Source organism: Octopus bimaculoides, chromosome 1 (genome assembly GCF_001194135.2).
Source record: "Octopus bimaculoides isolate UCB-OBI-ISO-001 chromosome 1, ASM119413v2, whole genome shotgun sequence".
In the NCBI taxonomy this organism is placed as follows: domain Eukaryota; kingdom Metazoa; phylum Mollusca; class Cephalopoda; order Octopoda; family Octopodidae; genus Octopus; species Octopus bimaculoides.
Window position 1 is genome coordinate 81,232,681 of NC_068981.1, and position 8,811 is coordinate 81,241,491.

The window sequence follows — 8,811 nt, forward strand, 5'->3', positions numbered from 1 at the left end:
AAATGACCTTTATGAATTCCTGTCATTCTGCTAGCAAAAATTATTAATCAGCTACTGATTTGAGCATTTGAAAAGCAGTTTTTATTATGATTATTTACAATTATTTCAAATGACAGATGGCAATGTACAAAAACATATGTTCCTATACATTACACCATCATCAGCCTTTCTATGTCTTTTGTTCTGAGTTAGACAAAACTCATGGCTTATTTTCTATGGCTAGATGCTCTTCCTGTTGTCAATCCTGACCTGTTTTCCAAGTAAGGCGTTTTCATTCTTCTAGCCCTCACAAATCGAAAGAGCCACAAAACCATGCCAAACAGACCTCACTGGCACTACATAAAAACTACCCAGGTCACTCTTTAAAGTGCTTGTAATTAGAAAGGGTATTTGGCTGTGAAAATCATGCTAAAACAGACCTTGCTGTGCTGGTACCACATGAAAAAAACCATCTAGCCCACTCTGTAAAGAGTTTAGCATTAGGAAGGGTATCTTGCTGTAAAAACTATACCAAAACAGACAGTAGAGCTTGGAACAATCCTTTGAGTCGCCAGCTCTTGACAAACTGTCCAACCCATGCCAGCATGAAAGATGGATGTTAAATGATGATGATGAGTAGCTGAAACTACACAAACCTTGCTTACTGGAAAATAAAAACAAAGACACTGTTCTGCTCGAGTGGTGATAATGAAAATATGACATTCACACACACACAAACAAGCTTTCCATTCTGTTAACCAGTTTCATATACATGACTAAGACATTTGATCAAGTGGTCATGCAGTAGAACTGAATCCAGATCCATACAGTTACAAAGTGAACTTCATAAACCCAGAGCCAAGCCTACCCTTGCATATATAATATAGTCATACACATATAATTAAGTATTATATTATATATATATAATATATATATATATATATATATATATATATATATATATATATTATTATGATTGACCGTTGACTGAACACTATTCAATTTTTTTTCTCCGTGTTTTTCTCCTTGTCTCCGTATTCTTTCTGTTGAAGAGCGTAGCTCGAAACGTCAAAGACTTTCCGTATTCCCGAGCGTCATACTAATATATACTTTTGTTATTTACACCACCTGTCCTCGTCTGTTGTTATTTTTTGTATATTCTCCCATATATATATATATATATATATATTGATTAAATAGATTTACATTCTTAAAATGATTTGCTTAGATAGATAGTAATCACTTTAAGAGAACAGTTCACCTGTATCTATATGTCTTTCTCTCCATACTTTAAGATACTGGACAAAGGTAAAAATCAATGCAGTCTTTCATGCCAACCCCAAACTATTCCTTCACAGTTACTGCTAATGTTCTACTCCAGTATCTACAAGTTTTGCAGTGTGTGTGTGTGTGCATGCAGTTGTATTGTGACATTCATGAGGGTAAATTTTTAAAGTCAAACTAGTGTCTAGAGAGTTCCCTCACCCCATCCATTTATGACGCTTTTAACTCTTTAGTATTTAAACTGGCTATATTCGGCCCAAAATTTTATACCTGTTTTATGTTCAAACTGGGCAGATTTGGTGTCACACCTACATAAGAATGTCATTGTAAAAATATACTATAACATTATTGAAATTTCAAAGCTACAAGATAATGCATGATTAATTCAAATCAATGTGAATAAATAAGCATTACATTTGACAAAATAATGTGAATGCTAAAGGGTTAAACAAATATGAATTTAAATTAACAGTCGGTGATAAATTTACAATAGAAAAGTATTCTCAAAACTGTCTCATTTACTGTGTGTAAAACACTTTTTAGTCCTAAGCCATAGAAAAGGAAAATAGTTCTTAAACAAAAAATAATTTCTAAATCTACTCATGTTAGCATCTAAAAAAACAAGAGGCTTGAAATAATCCTAACAAACAAGAACATTATTTTAAAAAGCATGAAGAGATAAGGGAAGGAATTAGTGATATCAAAATGGCTTGTGTTAGCTAGATAAGGGGATTGATTGATTTGTGTGTAGGATGAGGATCGAGCGTACTATTTCTACAACTGAGGCAGATCAATATTATGAAACAATAACCATGCAGTTGTTTGGACCAATATATAAGACAATTTCCAATGTAAAGACTAAGGTTAAAACTGTCACGGGCAGGCAACAAAGCAATTGGAAAACTAATACTTTCAGAACAATATAAAGTATATAGAGAGGTGTTACAGCTATTTAAATGACAGCTTCCTTTCAATAGCAATTCACTTTGGTGTGTTAAAGTTTGTATATGTAGAAACATGTTTGATAGCATCTTCTGTGATTGACTATAAGAATAAGTTATTGTGGCTGTTATTTAGGATTAGGCCAGACGTATGATGAAAGGCAGTCCAGCCATGACTATCCTGTCTTATTTTTTCAGGTTGAGTGTATCTAAAATTACATTAAGCAATATGTTCTTCCTTTTTTTAAGATGGTATAATGTTCTTTGAGGGTAATCTAACAGGTTGAGGTCACATATGGACTGGTCAAAGGAAGCTGTGCTATGATGATTAGGAAGATGATTTATGAGTTTTCTTCAAGAAATAACTTACTATAAGTCTACCCAAAATAAACTGTCATTCTGGTTTTCTATTCAGGCTCTACATTACATACTCCAAAAGGAAGCAGCAATTCATTCAGAGTTAATGAAATAAATCGACTTCTTGGTCTAATTAACCTTCAATCGTAGATCTAACATTTAAAATAATTTCAGTTTATTTCAAATGCTATTAGATCTAATAGACATACAAATATTTCTAAATCAGTTTTCCCATTTGTTGGAAATGATTACCATGGAAGGCACTAATTTATAAGTTAGTTGGGTTGGGTTGGTCCATTACAATTTAAATGTTTTGGTAAATGGAGACTGAAGAACACCGGCAACAACATATAGATACAAAGAGAGGTTGTTAGGGAATGAATGAGAAAGAAACAAAGTTGAAAATTCTACTACACACTAGATTTCAACCAGCAATAATAACATGAGCCAGAGAGGTAACATATAAAGGATTGCTCAAAGCATTAAAAGTAGCAGCATAATCTTGCTCAAATCACATCCCACCATCTTAAATTAGAAAGACACACTGAATAATGCAGTCCTATGTCTGAGGGAGAGATAAAAAAAGGAGGCCAGAATACCTTTCGCCATAGCTCTGTCTGCTCAATAATAACAATTAACTATATTCTCCTCACTCTTCCCATATTTCTCCTTATATCACAGGATTTTTTCTGGAGGGCAATGAGTACTCAGCAGTATCCCCCAGTATTATGAGTTCATTCACATCCTGTCAGAAGGAAATAAAATTGTATTTTGTCTATATTTGCATGATTAATGAAATACTCTCCCACCCACAACCAGAGTTTATCGCCTTATGCTAGTGTAGGAAATCATTATATCAAAACATAAATTGGAGGAAAGAGAAAAAAAAAACTATTTCTAATATTGCAGAAGTACTGTGGAAGCATGTGAAGCCGAATAAAATTGCAAAAGTATATAAGTTTATGAGTATTGAGGAAAGCCCCAAATTTCAAAGGTATTAAAGAATACACACACACAACTATATATAGGGGTGTATAATTATATTTAACACTTTGTACACTATCAAACATTTAACTTCAAAAATTGTCTTGGGAAAGAAATTCTCCTGACAGACACCATGAGACTATGAATGATATCATTCGACCATGGACACATGTTTCTACATTGTTATGCTTCATCAGCTATGGTGAATTAAGAAGCAATGATTGAAATTATAGGTGTCTACAATTATATGTGATACCTTTGCATACACTCAAACATAGAAAGACTACTGCGGAAAATGTTGAGAGAGAGAGAGAGAGAGACAGAGACAATATATGTTTGACAACATACGTTTGTAAAAAAAACACCACTGGGCTATAAATGACTATGAATGCTATTATCAGTCTGTAGGACATGTATTTGTGCATCATTACACTTCATTAGCTATAGACACCAAATCACTCATTCATAGACCCTCTCTTTTATATATATATATATATATATATATATATATATACACAGGCGGATAGGTACATAGGTTATATGAACAGACAAGCACACATATGCAAATGGAGACTGAAACACATGACCACATATACACACACACTTTACTTCACACAAGGACACATATAGAGACGTGTCCACACATATGGAGATGCACATCCATACATACAAACATGGTACATAGTTGAAAAACACACACAGACACGCACACACAAGGAGACAGGTGTATACATTTACAAACACACGCGCACACACACACACATAAAAAATACACTAACATGGACATAAAAGCACATGAATGTGTAGAATACATACATACAGATGCACACACATACATACATATACATGCACACACATATATACATACACACATGCATGCATACATACAGGTATGCATAGGCGCACACACACACACAAACAAACAAAAAGGAATGCAGTGTAAATAACGGACAGAGTCAAGGCTACTGAAAAGGTTGCAAGACGCAAAGAAAATTTTAGGAAAATAAAAATAATAAGTGGAAAATTTTACTGGTGAGTGTGTTAAATTATAAGGCACAAAAAGAAAATGACTCTCCCCAGACACAACAGAATATGCTTCGACACACGAACTCACATAAAGAATCTTGCAAACCAAATCCAAAAATGAAACATAATAGTATTATAGTGGAATATATACTGTATACTTTAAAAGTATAATAAAAGACAAAGGTTATTATGAAAGAGCAATCACTGTTTTTAGAACTATGGAGGGTTCTTTACCATTCTTTCTAACATATATTTGAAAACAAAAATGCCCTGCTGTATCTGATTATTTTGGTACAACTTCAAAAACCATATGGTATCACTCAAATGTTATCGTCTAGTGATGTTCAGAAACTGGTGGAGAGTAGATACTATGAAACAAATAATACACTGCCACCCAAATATAACTCCTACATATAGACTAAATAATATAACAGAAAGATACATCAATAATCTAAAAAGAAATGTTATATATTTATACAGAATTTAAGGTAGAAGTGCATAGCCATAAAGTAGTAGTTATTTTAAAAAACTAAAAAAAACAATGTTGTTATTCAAAACAGTTTGTTGAAAAACATTTCCCTATTCAACAATTGTAATTATAGTAATCATTCTCTTATATATTTCTAGAAACAAATGAAAGTATATGAGGATAAACATCATAATGGAACTAGAGAAAGATAATTTAAATAAAAAATTATAATTACATAAATAGAATAATAAAAAAAAAAAAAAAAAAAAAAAAGTGCTGAAATTACAGAAACAAATATATTGTGAATAAATTCAAGATACGTAATAAGGATAGAAACAAAATAATTATTAATAAAGTAATTGTGTAACTAAAGTTTATTATAGATGTAGGATGTAAATAAATATTGCTATGAATTTCATGTCTGATGGCATGTTTAGCTAAATTCAGTTTTATATTGAAGAATTTGTTTCTTCCTCCTTCCACTCAAGAGCAAAAGCATGTTAAATATTATTATTTTGTTGTTATGAACATGTAAAGTTTGGCGTTGCGTGTGTGTATGAACTAGAATTATAAACTCGTACCTAAATATCTTGAATAGCCAACCTCAACTTCACACATAGAAACATGTGAATGAGATAAAAGTATAAGGCTAACAAGTCAAAACTTAAGCATAGATTTATTACTGTATGCACATGTGTGTATGTGTGTTCTGTTTGCTATTTTCTGTGAAAAGGAGTAGAGTTGATATACTTATTTAGTCTTCACATCTACCCTGATCAGGAGACATATCAAAGAAGACCTATATGAGACATTCAGTTTTAGTCCATATGCATTATGAATTCATCATTTATATATATATATATATATATATATATATATATATATATATATACATACACATACACACAACAGAGCATATAACACTTGGTTCTGTTGTGTGGAGATTTGTGTTGATAAAACTAAAGTTAAAGAAATCAAATGATCAGCAACTGGTCTATCACAATTTCAGTTTTCATTACAAATACAGGTCCACCACATCTAAGATATGTGCTTTCTTAACCAGGCATATTATTTAGCCTTAGCAGATTATCATGCATACCCGAAATCCAGTGTTTTATTAAAAATATACACTCCTTGAAGCACACATACACTATATATATATATATATATATGCATATGTGGGCACAGGATGTCATGAAACGTGTACAACAAAAAAGTATGAATCACAAATACATGGAACATGAACTATTCTTTTGAACAACGAAAGACACAAATGGAAAACAAAACAAACCAACATAAAGAACGACTCTTCATCAGTTGTTGGCTGTTTTTCTAGTCTCGTATTTTGAGATCAATTGAATACCAGACTCAGCAAATAAGTACTGGGGTTGATTTGTTTGACTAAACCCTTCAAGGCAATGCTCCAGCATGGCTACAGTCCAATGAATGAAACAAGTAAAAGATAAGAATTCAATTTCAAAATGACGAAAATAAGAACAGAGACTATTCGTCCTCCAATTGATACATCAATTTATAAACAAGTTAACAAAGGAGTCTCTACATCAGTAGTTCCCAAATGGGGTCCAGATGAGATTTTTGAGGGTCCAATGCTAGCAAAATAGTAAACTGGGGATCCACAAAAAGTTTTGATTTAAATGTATGTATTGTAAGAAACAGTTAAGTGAATGAATAAATAACAAAATAGGAACTTTGAAAGAAGTCACTATAAAATTAGTTTTTAAACAATGAATGGCTATGGGGGGTCCACCAGAATAAAATAGCACATAAAGAAGTCCATAGGTAAAAGAAATGGTTGAGGACCAGTGCTCTACATGATCATTAGAGTCACTAGAAATAGCAGCCAAATTCATGCAAATCATATCTTTGAAAATGCATTAGACTAATATAACCCTAGATATATGAAAAAGGCAGTATGATCATTCCTGGAGCACCTCAGATCACAGGTCAGGGTTGACTTGTAGATGAACAACAATAAGCAGAATAGATGACATAGTTTCTGGCTATACACTGTAGGATTATCCCTATACATGATACTGAATACTTCATAGATATTCTTATCTTTAATGTAGATAATAGTGAGATAAATTGCTTTTAGAATTAGATCATTAGCATAGCTATGTGGTTAAGAAGTTAGCCTCACAACTCAGTAGTTCTATGTTGATCCTCACCCTATATCTATATCATTTGTATTTGCTTATCATCATCACCATTTTAATGTCCACTTTTCAAACCTAACTTGGTGAAGTGGATTTTCTGTGACTAGATTCCTTTCTTTGTCACCAACACATAGCTTGTATCAACTATCACACAAAGTCATGGCAATGAAAAAGTAACACACATGACAAACTTCTTTCAGTTTCTGCCTACCAAATCCACTCAGAAGGCTTTGGTCAACCTGTCTGTGGTGCCATGTGGTTGAGACTGAACCAGAAACCATGTATATGGGAAGCAAACTTTTAGAAGCATCTATGCTTATATATATATATATATATATATATATAGATGACATAGTTTCTGGCTATACACTGTAGGATTATCCCTATACATGATACTGAATACTTCATATGTGTTTTCCTATGTGTTCGTTCCGTTGTCTGTAGTTTATTGTTCTAACGTCCTGTACCCTGATATGCATGTATATACACATGTAGATGTATGTACATATATGTGTGTATACATGTATATATATTCTTTGTATTATATATATATATATATATATATGAAATGGAACAAGAACACAAAACATCCAGACAGGTGATACAGAAAAGAGACAACAAAACTAGGACGGGTCATTCGGAGTTTTCTTTCCTCAGTTGAGTTCCAGATTATCTTTGCAATTTCAGCTGGTTATACTCAAGATTGCACCAATCTGGCCAGCCCCAAGGAAAAAAACTAAGCTAAGAGCATTAGATTGCTTGGAAGAAAGCAGTGAATGTATACGAAAACAAGGACGGAAAAAAAAAAAAAAAGAAAAAAAAAAAGAGAATGTTACACAAATACAAATAACAGGACATAGCAACAGGTGTCTTTCGACTAATGACGAATTAAATTAAGCTGGCGTGTGTGGAAGTAAAGCCTTACGGCAGGGATACAAGATTTCACAGACACGGGGAGGAGTATAGATGTTGCACGGACAGTGGTCGAACCAAGAAAGAAAGGTCAGGCTTGGCCAAACACCAGTCACGTAGGGAGAGAAGAGAGAGAGGTAGAGGCAGAGGGACAGAAGAAATAAGGAGGGGTGAGAAAAAATGACAGGGACACAATAAAGTGAAAAGAGGAGGGAAACTGAGCAAGAAGAGAATGTGAGAGAGGGGGAACGAAGAGTGGAATGAACGAAGTAAGCGTGAAAGGGCTGATAGAAAGAAGGAAAGAAAACTCTGAATGACCTGTCCTTGTTTTCTTTGTATTGTCTATCTGGATGTTTTGTCCCTTTTTTGTATCACCTAACTGTCTGGACGTTTTGCTCTCTTGTCCCATTTTGTATTTTTTATATACATATATATCATCATCATCGTTTAAGGTCCGCTTTCCATGCTAGCATGGGTTGGACGACTTGACTGAGGACTGGTGAAACCGGATGGCAACACCAGGCTCCAATCTAAATTTGGCAGAGTTTCTACAGCTGGATGCCCTTCCTAACGCCAACCACTCAGACAGTGTAGTAGGTGCTTTTACGTGTCACCTGCACGAAGGCCAGTCAGGCGATACTGGCAACAGCCACGCTCGAAATGGTGTCTTTTATGTGTCACC

The 8,811-nt window shown here is 33.6% G+C and overlaps 1 protein-coding gene across 9 annotated transcripts in view; it reads right to left on the reverse strand.

Annotated features, from left to right (window-relative positions):
* LOC106874564 (uncharacterized) overlaps positions 1-8,811 on the reverse strand; it is a 272,320-nt gene that overhangs the window by 30,496 nt on the left and 233,013 nt on the right. The gene's annotated exons all lie outside the window — the stretch shown is intronic.